At 36.1% G+C, this 27,435-nt stretch overlaps 1 long non-coding RNA gene across 1 annotated transcript in view; it reads right to left on the bottom strand.

Annotated features, from left to right (window-relative positions):
* The window catches only part of LOC128314726 (uncharacterized), a 212,044-nt gene that overhangs the window by 71,414 nt on the left and 113,195 nt on the right, over positions 1–27,435 (bottom strand). The window contains exon 3 of the long non-coding RNA XR_008296672.1: positions 6,477–6,645. This is a non-coding gene — a long non-coding RNA (uncharacterized LOC128314726). The remainder of the gene's footprint in view (positions 1–6,476; positions 6,646–27,435) is intronic.

Genomic DNA, 27,435 nt, shown 5'->3' with positions numbered 1-27,435 from the left:
AATGGAGTAAATATATGCAAATCATGTATCTAAAAAGGATGTAGTACCCAGAGTATATAAAGAATTCTTAAAACTAAACAACAAAACGACAACCACCCCATTTTTAAAAAGGGCAAAGCTTCTGATTAGACATATCTCAAAAGAAGATATGTAGATGCCAATAGTGTCCATTAGGGAAATTCAGACCAAAACTACAATGGGATCTCACTTCACACATACTATAATAGCTACAATAAAAGATAGGCAATAACAACTGTTGGCAAGGAAATTGAACCTTCTCACTTTGGGAATAGAATGTTAAATGGCACAGACACTGCGGAAAACACCTGGACAGTCCCTCATATTTTATTTTTTTAAAGGGATGGGCCCTTTTATTTTTTTTATTTTTAAAAAATTTTTTTTAACATTTATTTATTTTTGAGACAGAGAGAGACAGAGCATGAATGGGGGAGGGGCAGAGAGAGAGGGAGACACAGAATCAGAAGCAGGCTCCAGGCTCTGAGCCATCAGCCCAGAGCCCGACGCCGGGCTTGAACTCACAGACCGCGAGATCGTGACCTGAGTTGAAGTTGGACGCTTAACCGACTGAGCCACCCAGGTGCCCCAGTCCCTCATATTTTAAATATTCAATTGGTATAACATTCAGCCTTCCATTCCTAGTTGTGTGCCCAAGAAAATTGAAAATGTCTGTCTGCGCACACAAAAATGTACAAGAATGTTCAAAGCAGCATTATTCATAGTAGCCCAAAGTGGAAACAACCAATTGTCCTTCAATTGATGGATAAACAAAATATGAAATATCCATACAATGAAGTATCATTCAGCCATAAAAAATGACATACTGGAGGGGTGCCTGGGTGGCTCAGTCGGCTGAATGTCCAAGTTGGGTTCAGGTCATGATCTCGCAGTCCATGGTTTTCAGCCCTACATCCGGCTCTGTGCTGACAGGTCAGAGCCTGGATCCTGCTTCAGATTCTGTGTGTCCCTCTCACTCACTCTGCCCCTCCCCTGCTCAGGCTCTCTCAAAAATAAACCTTAAAAACATTTTTAAATGACATACTGGATATATTACAACATTGATGAATCTTGAAAACATCATACTCCATGAAAGAAACCAGTCACAAAAGACGACATATTATATGATTCCATTTATATGAAATGTTCAGAATAGATAAATTCATAGAGACAGAAATTAGATTAGTGATTATCTAGGATTTGTGCTGAAATGGGGAGGGACTGATGAAATGGTCCAAAATTTACGGTAGTGGTAGTTGCTCACTTCTATGAATGTATTGCAAACCACTGAATTTTAAAATTTAAATTGATTGGGGAGCCTGGGTGGCTCAGGCAGTTAGGCGTCTGACTGGTTTTGGCTCAGGTTTCGGCTCAGGTCACGATCTCATGGTTTCGAGCCATCGGGGTCTTGCCAGCACAGAGCCTGCTTGGGATTCTCTGTCTCTCTCTCTGCCCCATCCCCACTTGCGCTGTCTCTGTCTCTCTCAAAATAAATAAATAAACTTTAAACATTTTTGTAAAAAAACACTAATGGTGGCAAAAAAATCCTTTAAAAATTTTAAATTGCTAACTTTTATCGTATGTGAATTGTAGCTCAATAATACTGGTTGGAAAAGAGGTGAGTATTTGGCAGACATTTTCTCAAAAATGAATGAAGTGAGCCTGTCACTTTAAAGAAAACAACCAACAGTATTTGTTGCCAGTGATACAATTAAAACTTCCAAGCAAAAACTAAAATTTAAAAAACATTTATGTGCTGCTTAACGGCTTCTCAGTGTTGGATTTTTCCTATGAAGATTAGTGGGGATATTAAGAAATGTGTTTTTTGATGTTTATGAAATGTTTTAATGCTTAGAAGGTCTGCAAAACTCAGTGAGCCAATTTTTTCAAATGACCAATGAGTGATGTTATAAAATCATGCATGCATGGGTAAAAGATCCATTTAAAGTGCAAAAGAAGCCAATAGATTTAAAAGTAATAGAGTAAGAAAAGTTTATAGACAGAGTATAAAAAGTGGATTAAAAAGTAGGGCTTCAAATCCACATTGCAATTAACCTTTAAGAAACTGTCACCTACTGAGTTTTGCTATAGTTTTAAAGAAGAATTATCTGAAAGGACAGTTAATGTACTTCTCTTTCCAATATCATGTCTGCATATGGCTGGATTTCTTTTTTATTCTTCAAGCAAAACAGCATAAAACTCTAACCAGCATCTAATAAGCCGTATATTAATGAAATTAAAAGTGAAATAACACAATTCTTCCCACCAATAATTTTGTTATTGGAAAACATAGTTACTATTCTTCATTAAAAGTATGTTACTTATGTTAATATGTAATGAGTTTAATGTTATTTCAAAATTTTCTCAGTGTAATTTCTAATACAGTAAATATTGATATCTATAACAAATCTAAACAAAAGCTCTATGAGATACTCAGTAATTTGTAAGATGTTAACAGGGCCATGAAACTAAAAAGTTTACAAGCTGCTGCTCTAAGCTCTCCCATCACTTTCTGAGGGGGAAACCTCACTCTGGGTGTTCTGAGGTGTTCTGTTTTTAATATACAGATAGTATGTTGGATAAACAGATTATGGAATATCTGAAAGCATGGAGTTTTTACAAAGTTTTAAAGTTCTGTGTTTATAAAAGATAGTCACATATTTTCACTAATAATAAATAACAAGAATAGAAAAAAACTTCTTCTGCTATTGCGGGCAGCTGAACATGTGGTTGTAAAAGCCAAGCCTAAGAGCCCAGCAAAAATATAGAGAAAAGGATCATTATGCAGACATTTCAAAAAGAGTTTCGGAAAAAAAAAAAGAATTTTGATAGCATATTAACAGGAATTGAGAATCGACTAGATATAGGGAGAAAGATGGATTCCAGCTTCTCAAAAAAACTTTTATACCATTGACAGATACCTTGTAAAGGGGAAGAACTGTTTTATAATCATGAGTTTCAGTTTGGTAGTTATATATATATATATATACATATATATATATATATGTATATATATATATATATAAATTTTATTTATTATATTATTTATAATATAATAAATATATATAATAAATATATATAAATAAATATATATATATAAATATATATATACATATATAATTTACTCTTTAAAATTTACTATTTAATAGTAAAAATTTACTATTTAATAGTCAAGAGCTGAGATGAGAATGGGCCACATACAATGGTAAAGCAGAAAAGACCTAACATGATTCTAAAACTAAGATGAGTTGATATGAAGGTTTTGGAAATTTTCAGAGAATGTTTTACTGCTATTTGGGCCTTGGATATTTTAGGAGGACAAAACTAAATCTCAAATGTCTTTATTCTGAGAATTGGCATATTTATGAAGCCAGTTGGATGTTTGCAAAGGTGTGAGGTGAGTAGCTTAATCTTTTTGTAACCTAATCTTGGGAGTGACAGCTCATCACTTTAGTCATATTCTGTTTGTCAAAAGCAAGTCACAAAGTCCGTGTTTGTGCCACAACAGGGCACAGATACTAGGAATCATTGAGAACCATCTAAGTACCTGCCTCCTGCCTCCCACAGAGTTCAATTCTAGGTTCAAATCGCTGTAAGAAGGTTTTCACCTACATTACGTTACAAGAAATGACAAAAGGCTGAGGAAGGTTTTCAGATTAAAGGAGACTAATGAGACATGACAACTAAATGCAGTACGTGAGCTTGGATGAGATCCTGTACCAAATGGAAAAAAGTACTATAGAGATATAATTAGATCAGTTGGCAAAACAGGAGTATGGATTGTAGATTAGGTAAATGTACCAGTGTCAAATTTTCTGAGGTTAATAACTGCTCTGTAGTTATCTTAAAGAATGTCCTTGTTCTTTGAAAATATACACTGAAATATCTACTCTAATTATTCAATATAATACTATATGCACATACATACATACATACACATAATATACATATGGGTATGTATTACAGGGAGAGAGCACATATAATAAAGCAAATGGAGCAAAATACTTTAAAAATTAGTGATTCTGGGCAAAAGGCATATGGGAATTCTTTGTACTAATATTGCAACTTTTCAGTAAGCTAGAAATTATTTCCAAATAAAAGATTAACTAATACTATAGTCAAGGTTATATGGAGGGGTTATATATAGTCCAGTAAGAGAAGGACGTGTTCCTTAATAATTTAGAGTATTTATTTTAGTACAAACCACACAGGGAAGGTAGTTAAATACATTGTCTTTTACATGCCAGGTACAATGCAAAATGCTTTATTATATCATTCAATTCAAATTTAACCATGTTCTTATGAGGTGAGAATTATCATCATTTTATAGCATATTTCGTAATGAGGAAACGTAGGCTCAGAGAAGTTAAGTAACTTGTGAGAGACTGGAAAGTTTTTAAGTGGACCAGCTCACATTCAAACCTAGGAGGAGTTAACTGTAACCGGTAAGAAAATCATCCATATAGTGAGTAAGAGCAAACTAGAATTCAAGCCCAGATGATTTATATATGAGTTCATTAAAGATCAGCCACTTTAAGTCACCAGCTTAAAGTGGGTTAGAAGTTAGTTCACATGAGTTTTGCAAATAAAAATAATGCCATTTTCTTATAAATATTTTAAAGTCAGGAATTTGGTAATTTAAACATAATCACAAATATTTTAGCAGAATTTCATATCTTTGAGCAAAATCTTTAAAATTCTCTACATATAGTTTGGGAAGAATTTGATTTCAATCACTGGGGGCAAAAAATCAGCCTAAATAATCAACCTGAAGATTAGTATTCAAAAACAGAGGACAAAGGATTCCCTCAAATGTGAAAAGGGACGCTTCCCTTTCAATCTGTGCTCTTCCATTTTCACCTACGTATCTTTATAATTCCTTTCAAGCCCAGGACCAAAGAAAATAAGCCATTCAAGTCTGGTGCTGCAAACAGTGGGTTCTGGCATGGGAACACAGTAGATGGCAGGAGGGCAGGAAACCACCTGCTTTGCGGATGTGGGGCTGTCTTTACCAAAGCAATAGCTTTCAGGAAGACCTGCTGTTGGTCCTGCCTGGGACTAACTTTCAAGGCTTCTTTTTTGACATTCTGCCCCAAACTCCATTTTTCATCAATGGAGAGAGAGGTGAATATAGATCAAGAATTCCTGCAGTGAGAGAGAACAAGTTTCTTTCTGTAACGGTCTTGGAGAATATTGGCTCATCTTCTTTCAGTAAAACAATATGGCCTTTTGATTGTGTTTCAAAAGTATTTATGACAGTCCACCTATGAAAATCCTGAACTTGTATCATTAGCACTTACAAATTAGCTAGCATTTGCTGAGCACTTGCTATGTGCTTGGCATTGTGCTAATCAATTACACAGGTAGTAATTCAAGTGACTAGGGTTTCAATACAATGCTGTTGGTGTCTGCTTAATGCTTAGTTTGTATTTCCTTGTGAGAAGAGCCAGGACATACAGAAAGTTAAATTAGACATGGACAACAGTCTCAGAAAGATTACAATCAAGTAGTGGACTTAACGTATATACATAAACAGTGAAGATGTACAGTACAACGTACTAAATGTCATAAGAAAGGGTTATGGGATTTCATGAGCACAAGTCATTGATTGCTGTAAATGAGATAAGACCTTATAGAGGTGGGAAAATTTAAGTGAGGATATTTCAATATCAGATATAACTAAATAAATATAATTAAATGGTCATTCTCATTCAAAAAACTACAGGAATAAATGAGGCTGTTAGAAAACAGGAGACAAGTTTGAGAACAGTAAATATTTCCCTTTGAATGAAATACTGATTTTGTATGAAAAGTGAAGTTTGAGAATAGTTCACGGAATTTCTTGAATACTAGTTTAAGGTATTTTAACGGTACATTTTAGGCAGAGCAAAGCTATTTAAATGTTTTGAGCAGAGAGGGGACATGGTCAAGGACGTGCTTGAGAACTGTAATATTCGGTGCTGAAGCCAGCAGCACATGTAGTTACCTAAGTTCAAATTTAACTTAATCAAAATTAAATAAAATGAAAACTTCATCTCTCAATTGCATTAGCCATATTTCAACTTCTCAACAAGGTTCAATACCTAGTAACTTCTGTATTGAACAGGAAAGATAGACATATAACATTTCCATTATTATCGTTCATTCTATTGGACAGAGCTACTTTGAAAGATTAATCTGGTAGTGCATGGATGGGATGGGACAGGGGAGGAGACTAGAAATGGGAAGTTGATTTTAACAGTCAGGATTAGAAGTCCCGAGTAGCTATAGTTGAGAATAGAATTTAGTTTATAACATGCACAATATTATGTTCTACCCTTCTGAGTTTTCTACAGATATTCATGATAAGGACCATTTACTATATGCTCCATAGACACCAGTCAGAATTTAGATTCCTTATATTCCTCAGCAGAAATTTTCTTTGGCACACATGAGAAAAGAAAAAAGATGAAATGACTCACCAGATTATGAATAGCTGGAGATCCTAACTTCCATGTGGAAATGGGGAATTCAAGCAGATGGGCTTCCTGGGATTCATCTCATGTGGGGATTATGGGTAACAACCGTCTGGCTTCTAATTTGGTTTGAATTTCAGCAGAGGTCCAAAATCATTCAGTTGCTCTTTAAAGTCTGTTTATACATGGAAAAATACTATTAAGAATCTACACTCTTGATTTTTTCTATTTTTAGTCTATGAGTTTTTCTGTAATCATCACAATCTAGAATAGGGGAATTTCTCATTTTATGTGTAAGGAAACTGAGGCCAAAATTAAGTGATTTGGCAAGATCACACAACTAGTTAGTTGCAAAGCTAAGGCAATAACTGGTGTTCTGGGATTTTTTTCCTCTTCTTCTTGGTATTTTCAGAGTAACTCAGAACTTTGATTATAATTAATTTCCTTTTCATACATTCACAGACTAGCAGTAACTGTAGCTCTGTAATTTAACTTATGGTATAAATACTGTCACATTCAACATATATTGTGTTGAGCATTTGCTTGAAATTGGAAGCATGAGGAATTAAATCTCGCTTACGGCCAAACGTGTTCATAGAACAAAAATGTTTAATGACCCATGTTCTAGGTAAACTTGACTACTCTCTCCACCACTGTCTTCTTCAGAGTCCCCATAACACTTTATGGCCCTTACTTGCTTTCCTGCCTGTCATCCTCCACTAGAACAGGATCTACATCATTCTTGCCTTTGCTCTCCCATGCTTATCCCAGCTCTCAGCACACAGAAGAGTTGATAAATAATGTATGAATGACGTATGAGTAAAGAGGTAATTTGGAAACTCTACTTAGGTCTCCCCATATTAATCTCACTTCCAACCTTTTCAAGTTCCAACCTTTTAAGGTTTGCTAGGGGCAGGGAGGAAAATCAGACCTGCCTCTCTGTTGGCATACCTCAGCAGCCAATTCAAAGCTGCATAGTGCAGCATGAGGAGAGTCTGTAGAGCCCTATTCTTTCATCCCCATGGAGATTTACCAAAGCATTCTACGGCATTTCTGGATCCCTTTAATACAGGGCTCATTTTTTTCAAAGCCTGTTTAATTGACTCTTTTCCCCTGGAAACAAAAGCCAGCCTACCAAAGGTTCCTAAAGGTGGTTCTGAGAACCTCTATTGGATTCTTAGGAGAACTAGAACCTGGCCACATTGCGGGGAGCAAAACCACCTGTGCTTGCCACAGTTGTATGATATGACTCTGTTCTTGTGTTGGCCAGATGAGTGAGAAGACAAAACTTGGTCCCACCATTCCTATTTTTATCCAGAAAGAACAGGTAGAAATTTCAGCAAGCTGAATCAAGTAGTTTGAAATTTAAAATATGTTTTCATGAACACTAAAACCTGAACCAAAATAAAACAAGATAAAAATAATTTGTCTCATTCACCTCAAGCATCAAGTGATGATGCCTAACATAGCAGCCTCACTTTGCCTCTTGGACCAACCTGGCAAAGGGTTAATGTGCACTGCAGATTCCCTCATGACTCAGAGGACAGTGATCCAGACACAAAGAGACAATCTTATTCTTTGTTTTGGGTACTGCCATCTCATCAGTGCTCCCCACCTCCCTCTTTCCCACACTATCAGATCTCTGGTGACATCGCAGTAATTAGATGCATAAGACACCAGGGCTCCTCAAGCTCTTTTTTCAACTCTGTATCCAATTATTACTGTTGTTTGTGTAATGCTAAGGAAGTTTGGGTGCAGACACTATGTTTTTTGCAAGACAAGCCTTTTGTGGCAATCAATGTTATATAATGCCTGTTCTAAAAAATGCTGTTCTTCATCATCATATTCTCATCAGATGACATGTAAGAGTTTGTCTCTTAGAGAACTCATTCTTCTGAATGAGTATTTTTCAAATACCTAATTAAAAACATATATCTACCCATCCCAAAGCAGTCAAGTTTTGCACCACTGCCTTAAAACTATCATTTTGCTCCTATGAGAGCATATTCTTTATTTGTATTATTGCATTTCAGGCAGCTCGAAATCCCTCTTACTAACATCCGTGTTAACACACTTCAGTACAGGCTGTGACACTGTCATCAGCAAAGGGAAGGGGAAGGTCTTGTGAGAAGTGACATGACGCCTAATTTGAGTTCAATGCATTTAACACAATTCTGTATTTACAATTACTATGTCCACTGGAAAGACACGTAGAAAGCCAATAATTGTTTTAAGCTTTATAATGTTTTATGCAAAGTGCAGTGCTACACATGGCAAAAGCATATTCAGAGAGTAAAAGAATCCCTGAATACATGTGAATGTGAGCTCAGAGCCATATACCTAGCAACTTCTAGCTTCTAATTTTATTTCTAATATGAAGCAAAGCCACACTTTATTTCAACTTCTTGAGATAAATTTTTCACACAAAAGTCTTGATTGATTTTTAGTGAGTTTTATGTGCAGTTTTGCTATAATACAATATATACATTCCCGAAAATTCTTACATTATGCAAAAATCTCACAATAAAAACCACAGGGCTTATGGGGGGGGTGGTGATTTAAGAGCACAACATTCACCAACTTTACCAGTGACACATATATGAAAAAACAGGAGTCTTATAAAAGGGGTAACAGTTTTTATGTATATTAAATGATTAGGGGGCGCCTGGGTGGCTCAGTCGGTTGGGCGTCCGACTTCGGCTCAGGTCACGATCTCGCGGTCTGTGAGTTCGAGCCCCGCGTCGGGCTCTGGGCTGATGGCTCGGAGCCTGGAGCCTGCTTCCGATTCTGTGTCTCCCTCTCTCTCTGCCCCTCCCCCATTCATGCTCTGTCTCTCTCTGTCTCAAAAATAAATAAACGTAAAAAAAATAAATAAATCTAAATGATTAGGAAATTCATAAGTAGCATAATAGATACGATACTTTACTTTGAAAGTTATCTGAAGTTTACTTGTGGAAACTGGAGGATTCCCGGCCTGTAAATTTTTATGAAGTGACATAAAGAGTATTATCTGAACTTGGAAAGGAAATGTAATAGCAGATGTGGATGGCTGTGTCTCATAGCACAAAGAGAACTGAGAAATGATATGTGTGCGTATGTGGGTTTTCTGTATTTGAACATAGCTTACTTCAGCTGCTTGTAGTTTTCTGCTCTTACCTAGTGTGTAACCCAGATGAAATTGCACAAAAGCCAACATAAAATTTGAAATTTGCATTATGCTCAAATTGGTCCTCAATATATCAATAACACTGGAATAAATTTGTGTTTTCAAAGCAAGTGTTATAGCAAAATGACTGTACCAAAGTTTCCGGAGCCATTAGCATTCCCTGGGGGGCCCTTTGATAGCATCACTCTCCAAGTCCCTGTGGACAAACAATGAAGCATGTCTTAGAGCAGGAGAGAACATCACATCCTGGGCCAATGGTTTAGAGACTCTTAACTTATAGAACCAGACTTGGAAAGTTCACTTCTCCCCATCTGTCTTCTAGACAAGTTCACTCAGTAGTTGAACTAATCAGACACTAAAGTCCATTTTGTTTCTCTTGGGCACAACATTTCACAGATTTCAAAAATAGACCTTGGAAGATGTCTTAATGGAAATGGAAACATTAAAAATCTTTTGAAAAAGTTTTGAAAAGGCCTCAACCCCACTGGGTGTTTATGGTAGACAGGATCAATACCTGTCAGTGGTTGATTTTTTTTAAGTGGGGAGACTGAGAGAGATAAGACCCCACATTATTTAACACAGGCCTGAAGCCAATTCTATGCCTGTACGTTCAATGTCCCAAGTTCATAAACACCCCCTTATGCAGGTTTAAGCTGGATTTTCTGTCACCTGCCACCGATGGACTGACACACTACTCCAGTCTGCTGAGATATGCAGAGAGAAGCTTCAAATGAAGACAAAAGCCTCCCAGTGGTTCTGCCTGGTGTTTCTGATGGATTCACTCATGATTCTTACACACTGAGCACCTGCTCCCCTGATGGCTCAAACAGGCAAATCTCAATGCAGGCAATTTCTACTAGTGTTTGGGATCCAATGGCCACACTTTCTGGGCAACCTGAGCAGGACTTTATGAGTGTGGACTCCTCTCCCCCTCAAACTCACCCTTCATGGTAGCACTCAAGGCTCACTCTAATTCCACACTCCCTAGCTCTCTAGCCAGAATACCCCACCAACTTGACTTCAGCCATACTCTCTACTCTCCAGGAAAGAGATTCTGCTTCCCAGCCTCCACACTTTTCCTCTTCCTATTCTTTCTGCCGATATATCTTTCTGCTCTGTTCAACTCTCATCTTTCACTTGTTGAGTATCTTACAGGAGCAGAGCACATTGTCCCCACCGGCAGATGGGTTGGCTGATTCCTGTCCTGCTCATTGGCACTTTTCCCCACTCCGACAGCCTCCAGGAGTCTGTGGTCTGAACGAGAAGTAGATATCATTCTGTAAAGCCATGGGTATCAGGGTCCCAGCTTGAATGATGCTGAATTTGCGTGGGGGTCAGAGTAGTCCTGGCACATCTATGAGTCAACAGGGCTGGGAGGGATCATGTGACCATTTTCAAGACCTGAGGCTTCCTATGTGCCTTCTCTGACCTTCAATTTCCACATCTATAAAAGTGGATAGGAAATAATAATACCTACCTCATATAGTTATTGTGAGGTTAAATGACATAATACATTCATGACATAACTTTCTAATGCCATTATATACAGAATACTACATTAATGGTAATTTTCATATTTTCTTGCATCTGCTTCTTGATTTAATTTGAAAAATTTTTATTGAAGTAAAATAAATAATCATAATTGTATCACTCAATAAGTTTTTACAAACTCATCATATCTGTGCAAACAGAATGCGTATCAAGTACCAACACAGCACCAGAACCCTACAACCCAAAAAGCCTCACTCATATCTCTTTCCATTACTCTCTCTCAGCAAGAATAACATAGTTACTATCTTTACTTCTAATGGTATACTTTAGTTTCAAATTAAAAACAATTTTATTTAAATGGGATTATTCAATATGTACTTTGATGTCTGGCTTTTTTTTTATTTTTGGCTAAACCTCATGTTTATATGTTTCATCTATGTTGTTCCATGTGGTTATGAATCTTTATTCTCATTGCTATATAGTATTCACTGTGTTGATTTATCACAATAGATTGAAAAAAATATACTGCTACCAATATTTGAACTATCTGACATATACAATCAACAATTTGCACATGGTTCATACTAATACCAATACACTATTGATGAGTATTGTAGTTTTCAAACCTTAGTTAATATAAATAGTGCGATTACGAACATTTTAGCACACATCTTTAAGTGAACACACACAGAATTGCTGGGTCGAAGGGTTCACCTATGTTCAGCTTTAGGAAGTACTGCAAACAGATTTCCAGAGTGTACCAATTTATTCTCCCAGCCACATCATATGAGGATACCAGCTGATCCACACTGTCACCAACACTAAGCACTTTCTCTCACTTAGATTTTAGCCTCCTGGTATATATGTACAATTACTGTGTTATAGTTTCAATTTGGATTTCTCAACTGAATAATAAACTTGAGCCTGTCTCTATATGTTTATTTGGATTTCTCTTTTTGTTACAGATATGTTCAAAATTTTGCTCATTTGTTTTCAGTGTATGATCTTTTTCTTATTGATATTTATGATCGCTTTACATGTTCTGGATATGGGTTTTTGTCAGATATATTTTATTTCTTTTTTGTATCTTATTGCATTGAATAGAACTCCCGGTTCTATTTTACCATTGAGCATAATGTTTGCTGTAGTGGTTTGGTAAATATTCTTTACCAGATTAAGGATGTTCCCTTCTAAATATCCATTCTTGATAAGACTCTTAGCAAACTAGTTAGAGAAAGGAGCATCCGAAAGAAAGAAAGAAAGAAAGAAAGAAAGAAAGAAAGAAAGAAAGAGAAAAGAGAAGAGAAGAGAAGAGAAGAGAAAAGAAAAGAAAAAAGAAAAGAAAAGAAAAGAAAGCTGGTAAATGTTTCCTCTGTTTTTATTATCTGGGAGAAATTGCATAAACTAGATGTTAATTTCTTCATTAAATATTTGGAACAATTCTCTGGTAAAGCACTTTCTTTGTGAGAAGGTTTTTAATAATGGATTTCAAGTTTCTGGTAAGGTAATTTACTTTTTCCCTATTTTTGTTAAACATTCTGCCAGAATGTTATTAATTTTTTCTAAAAGATTTTATCTTAGTTGCTATTCTCATTCTATTCCACTGGTTTCTGCTCTTATCTTTCTTTTTCTTTCCTTTTCTTTTTCATAAAATTGATATGTTGCTCTTTTTTAGCTTTTTTGATTTTAACCCCTTTTTTCTAATATATATACATGTCCCTATAAACATGTATTTCACTATGCTTTACTTGCATCATGCAAGTTTAAATATGTTTTATCTTCATTATGATTCAGTTCAAACTAATTCTCATCTTGACTTCTTTCTTATTTCTTTATTTTTTCTTTTATTTTTTAAGTAGGCTCTATGCCCAATGTGGGGCTTGAACTCATGACCCTGAGATGTCTCATGCTCTACCAACTGAACCAGCCAGGTGCCTCTCATTTTGATTTCTTAATTATTCATGTATGACTTAGAGATGTGTTATTTAATATCCAGACAGTGGGGCTTTTCCTGTTATCTCATTACTCACTTCTTAGTTATTGCATTGTGATCAGAGAATGAATTCAAAACTATTCCAGTCTTTTCAAATTTCTGAAGATTCTTTATGGCCCACCAGATGGTTGATGTTAGTAAATATTCCATGAGAACTTAAATTGTTTTTACTCATTGTTTATGTTTGAGGTTCTCAAGATTCTAATTTGTTGCTCCAGACCTACACAATGACAAAAGGTCTTCCCTCTCCCCAGCAAAGGTTCTGTACATAGGCCAACCCTGACCCTTAGCTCAAACCAGAATTGGCAATTCCTCTGCAAGAAAAAAGAACTGGTGATTCAAAGCTCATTTGTATAGAGTTTCCCTCTGTGATTTTATTTCATCTAGTCCTTATTGATTCCATAGATTTCTCAAAACTTAAAAAGTATGATTTTTGTAATTTATCCACTTTTTTCACATTGCTACAGGGGAATACTAGCCTGCTGTTACCTAGTATATCCTGCTTAGAACATGAAATCAAGATTCTTAAAACATTTGTAAAAATAAATAAGGAATTTTTTTGAAAAAGGAATCAATCCAAGCCATTTTTGCAATGCAAAGAATAGAGCTTCTAGAGCCTTGATTTACTTTGGCAAACATTTATTGATTATCTGCTGGTCTTAACAAGCACTATACCATGTGCTGTGGAATTAATAATAAGTTAAACAGTCCTGGTATCAGATGAACTTCTAGTCCACAGAGAAGTCAGAAATGGAATGACGTTGCAATGCAACGTAGCACATGGTATAATAGAGTTAAGATTATCTCCTGGAACTCAGAGGAAGCAAGGTTGCCTACCCATGGGATACAAGAGAGAGTTTACACATAAAGTTACACTTGATTCTTAATCCTAGAAGAATTTGGAGGCATAAAAGGAGGAATAATGTTCTAAACAGAGACAGCATTTGCAACAACTTAGTCTCATGAAATGGTATGGAAGATTTATTGAAGAGTGAGACATGAATAACTAGAATAGAGTCCCATGTGTGAGTATCTGGAGTTAAGGTGCATGTGCAAAAATAAGGTCAAAGGGGTAATTTCTGGCCACATCAGAAGAGGCATTGAATGTTAAGCCAGAGGCTTTAGTGTTTATTATACTGAAGGCTCTCTGGAGTTCAGAGAGATGTTTAAACAAAAGCAAATAACATGATTAGATAAATTATTTAAGAAACAGAGTTCTAGCAGCAGTGGAGAGTAGAATGAAAAGTGAAAGACCTAAGGAGAAGGGATGTTTGTAGGGATCCCAATAATGACTTTTTCTACAATGTTATTTATAGAGTAATTATGGATTTTGACACACTAAATCATAAAAATGACTGCTGAAATTGCCCTCTAAAATCTATTAATAGAGGCCATAATTGGCCAAAGCACAAACCTTACCTCATTCTCTTGTCATTAATGTGTGTTTTGATGCCACTAAGTAAATAGGTCTCTCCCAAACGGAGTTAGGTCTTTTTACAGTGACTCTAATTTTCTTGAAGATTCTGAGAGAAATCCAAAAAGCATCTTTTTAGTCTCTGTTTTATATGCAGTGTTTCTTAGTATCATTTTCTCTTATTTAGCCAAAACTCTTTCACTTAACTTTTCTATATATAAATTAAAAATGAGAGAGGAGAGAAAGAGACTGGTGCTAGGGGGAAAAATGCAAGGATTGTGATGTGTTGTGATGCAGTGAAGCCTAATTTCTACTAGAAACTGGCTCTGTCTCTACCTTGGCCTTTCATCTTGTGCATTAGAAATATCTTGCCGGCAAGTTTCTGGAAGACAGTTCAGCTCCTTCTTTGTATAATTGGGGTAACATCTAAGCTGCCTAACTTTAAAGTACTATTCAATGCAAAACATTAGAACACAAAGTAAATAGAGATCCTTTAGCCTGTTTTTTTTTGTTTGTTTGTTTTTTTGTTTGTTTTTACCTTACTTCATGCAGAACAAAGATTTAGGCTGATGAAGTGATTTCCCACAGACAGATACCTCCTGTGACTGAGTATGGCTGAAGTGAGAACAAATACAAATGCAAAATGGGAACTTCAGAGATCCCAGATTGCATCTGGTAAATACTCTTTTTTTTTTTTTTTTTTTTTTTGCTGCAACCTATTACCACATCCCATACTGTGATTTGACTGTTGGAGCCAATTTCAACCTGCCTCTTCCCTACGAAGTAAATACTTGGATGGTAGCTAGCTTGGAATGATTGGAAAATAATAACACAAGTTATTAGGGTCATTTATAACTGGCAACTCCCTTAAACATTCAGCATTCATCTTCTGAGGCTGTCCCCATCTTACTGAAGAGAAACCAGAAGTCCTATATATTAAATAATTCATCCAATGACACACAAGCCACATAGAGAGGATTGGAAGAAATAACTTTTTCCAAATCCAGAACCTTTGGTTCTTTCCACATATTGCTTCTCGTAGCCTCCATACTCAACCAACCTGGAAACCAGGTTGAACACCAAAAATTTTCCTAATTTTGATACATTAAACTCTTATTGTCTGATTCTAATCCTCTCACAAAGAGAAGGAATTTTATGCTGACTTTGTGTAAATTCATATTCAGCAGGTGTTGAATGTTGTAAATAACATTAATATTTCACATCCTCTAATCTATGAGTCAATCTCATATACACAAGTGTCATTTCTTTTGTACTTAAACCCTGAGGTGGTTTTATCATGAAAAGTGCAATTTTAAAAAATCTAATCAACCGTCATCTGTCTGACCAGCAGCACTCTGCTGCTGTAAGTAATATCTAGAATTGTGCTAGCAGGTTGTAAAGACTATATAACATCAACCACTTGCGAACACAGTGAAAACATTCCTAAGTTCTTTCCAGAGATTTAAGTATTTATTTATTTTGTAACCCTGAAGTTTACTTAATTGCCCTCTTTTCAGAATGAACCATATTCTCCTGGCCTATGTTGACATAAGTTTGACTATATATTTTAAGATAATTTATTTTTTTAATGTTTATTTATTTTTGAAAGAGGGAGAGAGAGAGAGAGAGAGTGAGCAGGAGGGGCAGAGAGAGAGGGAGACACAGAATCTGAAGTGGGCTTCAGGCTCTGAGCTGTCAGCATGGAGCCCGAGACAGGGCTCAAACTCACAAACCACAAGATCATGACCTGAGCTGAAGCCAGACGCTTAACCGACTAAGCCACCCAGGCATCTCTATATATTCTAAGATAATTTCTTCTTATTATTCCCCTCTTAGACAGAAACATATGGAACCCATAAGTTAACTTTTTAAAAGTTCCCAAGACTTCCAGTTTGCTGCTATCAACTTGTTCTCTAATATCAAAGAGAGGTGGGCTCAAATCCTGCTCACATAAATGGTAGAAAACCCAGAGTACTAATGATACATCTAAGGCATCACAATTTTCTAGAACTTCAAGTTTATATTTTCACTCACTTCTCAGTCTATATCTGTAACCTACATGCAGCAAACTTTTCTGAGATTCTCAGGCTCTGTGGGAAGTTATATTCCAAAACATTATGGCAAGTAATTTTTTTCTTATTGAAGTATAATTGACATATAACATTAGTTTCAGGTGTGCAACAAAATAACTCACTATTTGTACATATTGCCAGATGATTGCCACAGTAAGTCTAGTTGGCACCTGTCACCACACATCAGTATACACAATTTTTTTCCTTCTGATGAAAACTTTTAAGATCTGCTTCCTTAGCAACTTTCAAACATGCAATGCAGTATTATTAACTACAGTCACCACGCTGCACATTACATCCATGACTTATTTATTTTATACTTGGAAGTTTGTGCCTTTTGAACCCTTCATCCATTTGTCTACCCCCAAGCCCCTGCCTCTGGCAACCACCAATCTGTTCTGTGTATCTATGAGCTTGTTTTGCCTCATTTTTAGATTCCACATATAAATGAGCAGATCATTCCACACAAGTGAGCAAATAATTTTACATTGAATTTTAGATGGTACTTATCATAAAATTTATTAAACACTCTGGACTCTGAATTTTCACTTGTAATCTTTTTTTTATTGAAACCATAATGTCAAGATTCCCTTTTCTTTCTTTTTTGACCTCGTTTTCTCTTTGCTCGCTAGTTCTCCAATTATGTATTTATAACTCATAGAGAGAAGTTTAATTCTCTTTTTATGTCACTTCTTTCCCAAGTTGCTGACATCTGAATGCTAATTTTATAAGCAAAATAGTTGGTAGATTTCTAAGAACCCTCAATGACCCAAGCCCTTGTATAATCCTCTCTAGTTTGTGTGGTGGAGACACTTGCTTCCAACCATTAGGTTGTGGTGATGGGATGTCACTCTTGTGGTAACGTTACATTATGTGGTAAAGGGATCCTGCAGATGTAATTCAGGTCCCCAATTAGTGAACTTTAAGTTAATCAAAAGGGAAATTACCCTGGGTGAGCCTCACTTAATCTGATGAGCCCTTTAAAAGAGGGTCTAGAAGTCAGAAACTCTGTTTTCTGGAATTAGAGAAGCAAGCCACCTTGATTTTACACAAAATTTTCAACAAAACGAATTCTCCTGAGGCTCCTTAGACAGATAGGATACTCCTTTTTAATTTTAACCATGTCTTAGGGTTGCCAAATTTAAATGTGAATTTCATAAATGACATTTTGTTAGTATAAGTTAGTATAAGTATATTCCATAGAATGGAGCTCAAGATTATATATTTAAGTATCCCAGGTGATTCATGAGACCTTTAGTATCTAGGGGCTCCTGGGTGGCTCAGTCGATTAAGTGTTGGACTTCAGCCCCGGTCATGATCTCACAGCTGGTGAGTTAGAGCCCACGCATCTGGCTCTGTGCTGACAGTTCAGAGTTGGAGCCTGTTTCAGATTCTGTGTCTCCCTCTCTGTCTGTACCTCCCCCACTCGCACTCTGTGTCTCTCTCTCAAAAATAAGTAAAAATTAAAAAAATGAACCGTAGTATCTGATAACAAATGAACTTTATGTTAGGTCCTGTGCTCAGCTTTGGAAATGCAGAAATAATCTAAGATAGTCTTTCCCCTAGAGCTTCTCATTGACAAGTGTGGGGGATGGGGAAACACAAAAATAATTATCCGATCTTCTTTCCTCTTTTACTGCCTTATAAAATATTACTAGTTTCCAATTTCATTAGTTTTATTATCAGAGTTTTACAGAATGGTATTGTTAGCTTGTGACCTTATTCAAATTTTAGAACTACAACTGATGCTTTTTAAACACTTAGACTTACAGAGTGCCAAGCGATTATCAATGAAGCATCTATTTCTTTGTTGTCTTCAAAATATCCTAGTTGCTCTGTCCTACTTTCTCTAAGTTGGTTATTATTAAAGATGAAAATGTCCCCAAGAAAGGAACATGCTCAAAATGTTCTTAACAAGAGATTTTGAAATATTTGACCTGTCAGAAACCAGGATTTCAAAGGGTGACAGTTTAGTTCATCCAATTCCCACATAACTGCTGTGCCATCAAAATTCAGTACTACCGTCTATAGACTAAAAGCAGAAAATATTATACCTAACACATGAGAAAATTCTTTCTGCTGATTTGGAGTCATTCTCTGCTTTGAGAATATTCATGTCCTTATTAAAAGTGTTAGCATCAAAGAGAAGATTTATAACTAATATAATTCCCCCTATCTTCAATTCCCCTTAGCCTGATGTATTTTTTTCCATAGCACTCATTCGCTTGTAACATACTATATCATTTACTTGTTAGTTATCTTTATTGCTCATTGTGTGTCTGTCTCTACTAGATGATATAACCTTCACAAAAGCAGAGGATTAAAAAAAAAACATAAAAATAGTTTTGTGCACTGATACCTCTCCAGTGGAGAACTAAATAGCATATAAAAGGCTCTCAGTAAATTTATTTAAAAAGTAAACTAATTAAATAATATTCAGTCACTCTTGGTACTAATCCATCTCTAAGAAATAAGACCATTCAAGTTCTGCTATGCTGAGTTTTCTCCAATATGCTAGAAAACATTTTAGAATGATAAAATGTTTATCTTTCTATATGGAAAGGAGTACCACACAGCCAACAATGGGCCCCACTCTGTGCCCTCTTTGACTGTCATAGAGCTGAGTTTATGCTGAGTCATTCCTATCCTCTCACCCGGAGATCATCTGACCAATGACCAAACTCTGAAAATATAGCAGTCATGGGTTCAGAAGGATCACAACAAAGCTCAGGGGCTCACATGGGAAGTAAGGCCCTAATGCTGTCTTCATTAAAATCTATCTGCGAGAATATCATGTTTTATATCATTACTTTTAATCCTTTTTTAATTATTTTAGAGAGAGAGAGAGAGGGGTGCAGGGGGTGCACAAGCAGGGGAGAGGGGCAGAGGGAGGGGGAGAGAGGGGGAGGGAGAGAGTCTTAAGCAGGCTCCATGCTCGGTATGGAACCTGATGTGGGGCTCGATTCCATGACCCTGACATCATGACCTGAGCTGAAATCAAGAGTGAGATGCTCAACCAATTGAGCCACCAGGCACCCCATTATTACTTTTAATTTTACAGGACTTATGAAGCTGACTTACAGTTAAAATAGAATCCATTTTCAAATATCTCTTTTCTATTAGAGAAGATGTTAGATCTGTTGATAAAGTCTAAAAATGCCCATTTAGGAGAAAAAACTGTAATTTGGATCTCTTCCCACAGTAAATCTTTGTTTTTTAAAGTACATTTTATATCATGCTTCTGTCCAATCACACCCACCCCTTTATGTGGAGGCAAATGTGCTTTGGAGGTCAAGAGGTACAGAGTATAAATAAGAAAAATATGGAGAACACAGTGTACAAATTGAACCCTAGATAATTAGTAAGCAATACATTTACCTAATGTAGCACTTTTGTTTTTTCACTTTTTCTCCAGTTATATGCACAAAGTTAAATATCTCATAAAGTCACCATTTTAATGGCTCTCCAGCTGTGAGAAAGTAGAAAGAGCACTGGATTTGGAGTAGAATACAACTCGAATTTCAGCTCTGCTACTGACTGGTAATGTTACATTTGCAAATTACTTAAATTCTATAAGTCTCAGCATTCTCTTTTGTAAAACTATTAGAGCAACATTTACTAGGCAAAGATCCTGGGAAAGCCCCCAGCGTGGTAGGTGGAACAGACTGGATCCCTCCACCAGTAAACTGGATTCCAACCCTAATTGTCTCTCTAGGACGTTGCTCTAGTAAGTCTTTCTCTAGACAAGGATTCTTTGTACCATTCCATCAACATACAAGCATACTTCCATTTCACTTCCTTAACACACACACACACACACACACACACACACACACTCCCACATTCATACACTTTGGATTCCACAAACATTGAATCTCCAGTCTTTCCCAACGACACGCATTCGCATTCCCTGGGTGCACTCTTCCATTTCAGGACCATAAACACCATCCACACACTAATGACTCTCACATTCATGTCTCTAATCAAGACTGTCCTGGAGAGCCTGGGTGGCTCAGTCAGTTAAGTGTTCGACTCTTGAACTCAGCTCAGGTCTTGATCTCAGAGCCCACACTGGGCCCTGTGCTGAATGTGAAGCCTATTAAAAAAAAAAAAAAGATTGTCCTGCTAACCTCATGATCAAAGACCCAATTCCCTACCTGATTTCTCCTCTTAGATGTTTAGCAGGCTTCTCTGACAACCTTTCTACAAAGAGCTTCTACTCTACACATCAACCTTTGCCTCTCAGTGGTAACTCAATCCTTCCATTTGTACAGTTTAGAAAACCTTGTTATCACCCTTGATTCCTGTCTTTGGCACACTTTCCATAAGTAAACCAAATACTGGCTTTAACTCAAAGTATATCCAAATACTGACCACATCTCATGACAACAACTCCTACCTGCTTAATCCAGGTCACCATCATCTCCTGCCTAACTGGTCTCCCTGCTTCCACCTCGCCCCACCACAATCTGTACTAACATTATAAGCAAAGTGATCCTGTTTACAATGTAGCTCAGATTATGTCATTTCTTGGTTCAAACCCTCCAATGCTTCCCATCTCACTCATAGTAAAAGTCAAAATTCTTACAACAGCCAACCAGACCTTACATGATCAGGTTTCTCATCATCTCTCTGACTCACTCCAAGTACAACTGCTCTCTTGTTGTTCCTGGAAGACTCCTGGCACACTCATGCCTCAGGGCCTTTGCAATTCTTGTTCTCTCAGCCTAAAATGCTCACTCTCACTCTCTTGTAGTCTTTGTTCAAGTGTCCCCTTCCCTGTGTGCCATTCCCTGGCTCAACTATTTGAAATTGCAAACCACAGTGCCTGACACCCCCTCTTCCATTTCCCCACCTACATTCTTCATAACACTTACTAATTCCTAACATACTATTCAATTTACTTTATTTTTAGTTGTCTTTCTCTGTCCATAAGAGTGGAGGCTCCATGGGGGCTGGTGTTTTGGGATGTTTTATTTTCTGGTGAATCTACAGTGTCCACAATAGTGACAGCACATAGTAGGTACTTAATAAATGCTGGTTAAAAGAGCATTAGACAATATGAAAATTATTTTAAGAAACTGACAAAAATCATATATTCACCTACACAATTCAGTTGTTTGTAATTTAAAAAAAATTTTTTTTTAACGTTTATTTATTTTTGAGACAGAGACAGAGCATGAACGGGGGAGGGTCAGAGAGAGGGAGACACAGAATCTGAAACAGGCTCCAGGCTCTGAGCTGTCAGCACGGAGCCCAACGGGGGCTCAAACTCACGGACTGCGAGATCATGACCTGAGCTGAAGTCGGATGCTTAACCGACTGAGCCACCCAGGCACCCCTGTGTTTGTAATTTAAACAAGAAAAATGTATAAATTCTTATATACTCTTACTCACACATTTATTCGGTAAACATTAAAAGCCAAATTCTGGGGAATATAAATAGTAAAGAATATGCCAGCTGAAGGAATTTATAATTTAAAAGAGTAAAGATATATGCATTAATAACAAATTATTACATATTACATATTTAAATATAGAAGAAATAACATAAAACAGATTACGTACTTCTATGGTTGCCAACCATAGAGTACTTTAAATTTTAATAATGTTACTACAAAGAACAGAATACCCAAGATATGTTTAGCAATACATTTATGAGCAAAATCAGAGACTAAATAAATTAGGGAAACTCTGGATTCAATTAAATTAAGAACGTTCTTTTCTGTAGAATTAATTGGGATTATGTTAAGGTGCACTGTGACCCTATAAGAGGAGAAACAGCCAGATTTAATTTGGTCAAGGAGGTAATTTGCTGTGTTTTTGGTTTTCTGGGTCTTTTTTTTAATCAAAACTAGCGTTCTGAAGAACACTGGAGCACATGGACATAGACTTGTTCATTTTATTCTCAAAAATAACTGAATGTACAACTGAAAATAATATAACACAGTATGTTAATTATACTGGAATTGAAATAAAATTTAAAAAAGAATGTCTTTAAAAAGTGACTCTGACTTTATTGTACATTGCAGAAGAGGAAATGAAGGTTCAGAGTGAGTAAATAAATTGTCCAAGTCACTTAAGAAACCCACAGGTTTTCTCAGTGGAAAATCTAAGAATAGAATATAGATTTTTGATTCCTAATTGAGGAATCTTCCCCAATCTAAATTCGGTACACCTTTCTTAAAGGTATGAAAATGCATATCCCTCTTACTGCACTTGCTACAATGTTTACTGATTCCCTATTTGCCAGACGTTCTTATCTATTGCTCTGTTAGACCCTTATTGACCGTAGCTGTGAGTAGTTCATTTTACATTCTTGATGTTTTCTTTGTGTTGTGTCTGGCATGGAGGGAGTGTTCAATAAGTATAGGTTGAATGAATGAACACATATATGCATGTATGAAGGAATGAATGTATAAATGTATGATTGAATAAATCTTTTGATTACAAAACTCTGCTTCTTTGTAAACTCATAGAACGTTTTAAAAAGATAACTTTTGAAAAAATAAGACCCAAAACTGGTAAGCAACTACCTTATCTTTTTCATTTCAAGTAGAACATTTTGTGTTTAGAGTCATTATGTCGTTAGATATAAAGAAAATGAGCAACAATGAAGGAAAATACTCTTAGTTCTCTAGAAGATTAGATCAGTAAGCTCTCAACCATTAAGACCTGGGTACGTTTTCCTCACTGATATCCATACTTTGCCTACCTCAATATGTGCATTGCTTTTTTGGAATAGGTTAAAATCCAATTTAACATTAAGCAACTAATAAGTACTAAGGTAACTAAAAACATATGACAACTTGCATTGTAAGGTATTTCATATGAATGTTTAATTTTTTCGTTGGTAAGATTATAAAATATTTGTATATTTTATGTGCACTTAGGTTCAGAAAGCTAAAAACTGTCAGGTGTGCATATTAAATATAACAATTTGGAAAGATTTCAATATCTTCGTCTTTTAAAAATGCTTGTACTCACCTCATAAATTAATTTGAAAGTAGTATGAAATATATATGCCCATATAAAACATGTTCTAAAAAAACTTCTATATTAATGTCACTTATAATTAGAAAACGTGGATCTTTTTAAATAGACTTTATATTTTAGCGCAGTTTTAGGATCATAGCACAACTGAGTGAAAGGTACAGAGATTTCCCACACCTCCTTGCCTCCACACACGCATAGCTATTATCAACATCCCTCACCAGACTGGACATTTGTTACAATTAATAAGCCTACACTGACACATCATTATCATCCCCCCCCCAAAAAAGTGACTTTGACTTCTATACAGATATATTTATTTAACAGAGGAGGAAACTAAGGCTCAGAGATAATAATTTGTACAAGTAATAAGTTGTCCAAGGTCACTTAGGAAATCCACAGGTTTTGTAATCCGTCGTTTACAGTAGGGTTCATTCTTAGTGTTGTACATTCTATGGTATATGCACTATCTTATTAAATTTCCCATGTATCCACCATTATAGTATCATACACACAAGTTTCACTGCCTTAAATATCCTCTGTGCTCCACCTATTCATTCTTTCTTCCACTAACCCTTAGTAACCACTGATCCTTTTATATCCCCCAGTTTTGCCTTTTCCAGAAGGTCATATATTGGAATTAAACAATATGAAGCCTTTTCAGATTGGCTTCTTTCACTTAGGAATATGCATTGAAGTTTCCTCCATGTCTTTTCATAGCTTAATAGCTCATTTCTTTTTTTTTTTTTTTTGAGTAAAAGTGAATAATATTCTGTAGTCTGGATATATCACAGTTTACTTATCCATTCACATACTGAAGGACATCTTGGTTGCTTTTAAGTTTTGGCAATTATGAAAAAGACTGCTATAAATACGTGTGTGCAAGTTTTTGTGTGGATGTGAGTTTTCAGTTTATTTGGATAAATACTAAGGAGTGTGATTGCTGGATCATATGGCCAAACTATGCTTAGTTTTATAAGAAACTGCCAATCTGAGGAAGTATTCCCTCAGCTTCTATCTTCTGAAAGAGATTATAGAGAATTGGTGTAATTCCCCCCTTAAGTGTCTGTTAGAATTCACCAGTGAATCCATTTGGGCCTGATGTTTTCTGTTTTGAAAGGTTATTAATTAGTGATCCAATTTCTTTATTAGATATACGCCTATTCAGAATATCTATTTCTTTTTGCATGAGTTTTGGCAGATTATGTCTTTCAAGGAATTGGTTCATTTCATCTATGTTATCAAATTTATGGGCATAGACTTGTTCTTGGTATTCTTTTGTTATTCTCTTATATCCATGGGATCTATAGTGATGTCTCTACATTTATTTCTTTTACTTGTCTCATGTGTTTTATGGAAGTGTGTTGCTTCATCTCCAAGTATCTTGGGATTTTCCAGCTGTCTTTCTGTTATTGATTTATAGTTTAATTTAACTGTGGTCTGAAATCAGACTTTGTATGATTTCTATTCTTTTATATTTCTTAAGGTCTTTTTTATGGCCCAGAATGTGGTTTATCCTGGTAAATATTCCATGTGAGCTGGAGATGAAAGTATATTCTGCTGTTGTTAGACAAATAGTCTATAGACATTCATTATATCCAGTTGCTTGATGGTGTTGTTGAGTTCAACTATGTGTTTTCTGACTTTCTACCTGCTAGATCTGTCCGTATCTGATAGAAGGGTGTTGACATCTCCAATTAAAATAGTGGATTCACAGGAGACTGACTATAGATGCTGGAGAGGATGTGGAGAAACGGGAACCCTCTTGCACTGTTGGTGGGAATGCAAATTGGTGCAGCCGCTCTGGAAAACAGTGTGGAGGTTCCTCAAAAAATTAAAAATAGACCTACCCTATGACCCAGCAGTAGCACTGCTAGGAATTTACCCAAGGGATACAGGAGTACTGATGCATAGGGGCACTTGTACCCCAATGTTTATAGCAGCACTCTCAACAATAGCCAAATTGTGGAAAGAGCCTAAATGTCCATCCACTGATGAATGGATAAAGAAATTGTGGTTTATATACACAATGGAGTACTACGTGGCAATGAGAAAGAATGAAATATGGCCCTTTGTAGCAACGTGGATGGAACTGGAGAGTGTGATGCTAAGTGAAATAAGCCATACAGAGAAAGACAGATACCATATGTTTTCACACTTATGTGGATCCTGAGAAACTTAACAGGAACCCATGGGGGAGGGGAAGGAAAAAAAAAGAGGTTAGAGTGGGAGAGAGCCAAAGCATAAGAGACTCTTAAAAACTGAGAACAAACTGAGGGTTGACGGGGGGTGGGAGGGAGGGGAGGGTGGGTGATGGGTACTGAAGAGGGCATCTTTTGGGATGAGCACTGGGTGTTGTATGGAAACCAATTTGACAATAAATTTCATATATTAAAAAAATAAAAAATAATAAAAAATAAAAAATAAATTAAAAAAATAATAAAATAGTGGATTCATCTATTTCTCTTTGCAATTCTATCAGGTTTGGCCTCATGTACTTTGACTCTGTTGTTAGGCACATACATGTCAAAGATTATTATGTCTTCTTATAATACTGGCCCCTTTCTCGTTATGATATGTAGCTCTTTATCCCTGATAACTTCCTTTTCTCTGAAGTCTACTCTACCAAAATTAATATAGCTAGTCCTGCCTTCTTTCGATTAGTGTTAGCATGGTATATCTTCCTCCATTCACTGACTTTTAATCTATATGCATTTTATATTTATGTGGGTTTCTTGTAGACATGTGGTTAGGTCTCATTTTTTGATCCATTCTATCAATTTTTATCTTTTAATTGGTGCATTTAGACCCCTGATGTTTAAAGTGATTATTGATATAGTTGGACTAATATCTACCATATCAGTTGCTGTTTATTATTTGTTGCTCTTGTTCTTTGTTCCTGTTCTTGTCTTCTACTCTTTTCCTTTTGTGCCTTTAATTGTGCATTTTATGTAATTCCATTTTCTCTCCACTCTTAGTGTGTCTGGTTTACTTCACTTTTTTTTTTTTTTACTTTTTTTAGTGGTTGCTTTAAAGTTTTCAATATATATTTATAAGTACTCCAAGTCCACTTCCAATAATACTCTATCACTTCATCAGTATAACACCTTATAATAACAAAATGATCTTAATTCCTCTCTCCTATCCATTATATCACCGATGTCATTCATTTCACTTATATATAAGCACATATAGGCATATATAAGCTTGGATACACATACACATATATACATAATATATATGGACATAGTCAAATACATTGCTATTATTATTTTGAATAAACTATTATTTTTTAGATCAATAAATAATACAAAAAAGAGGGGCACCTGGGTGGCTCAGTCAGTTAAGCATCCTACTTCAGCTCAGGTCATGATTTTACAGTTTGTGGGTTTGAGCCCCATGTCAGGCTCTCTGCTGTCAGCACAGAGCCTGTTACCAAAGAGCCTGCTTAGGATCCCCTCTCTCCTTCTCTCTCTGCCCCTCCCCTATTTGCATACACTCTCCCAAAAACAAATAAATATTTTTAAAAAGTGTTAAAAAAGAACAGTTGTTTTAAATTCCTGGTCTAAAAATTCCAACACACTTGCCATATCTGAGTCTGGGTCTGATGCTTGCTCTGTCTCTTCATCCTGTTTTTGGCCTTTTAGTTTGTCTCATGCTAGGTAACAGGAACTGCTACAAACAGGCCTTTAGTAAGGCAGTGACAATGCTGGGGGAGGGGAAGCATTCTATAGTTCTATAATTAGGCCTCAGTCTTTTAGTGACATTAGGACTCTGGACTGTGAACTACACAAACGTTTCTCAGTTTTCACCTCCCCTGTTAGGGGTACAGAATG

Source organism: Acinonyx jubatus, chromosome A2, assembly GCF_027475565.1.
Source record: "Acinonyx jubatus isolate Ajub_Pintada_27869175 chromosome A2, VMU_Ajub_asm_v1.0, whole genome shotgun sequence".
Classification (NCBI taxonomy): domain Eukaryota; kingdom Metazoa; phylum Chordata; class Mammalia; order Carnivora; family Felidae; genus Acinonyx; species Acinonyx jubatus.
Note: the sequence above shows the minus strand (reverse complement) of the source record. Positions and strands in the feature narration are given on the sequence as shown.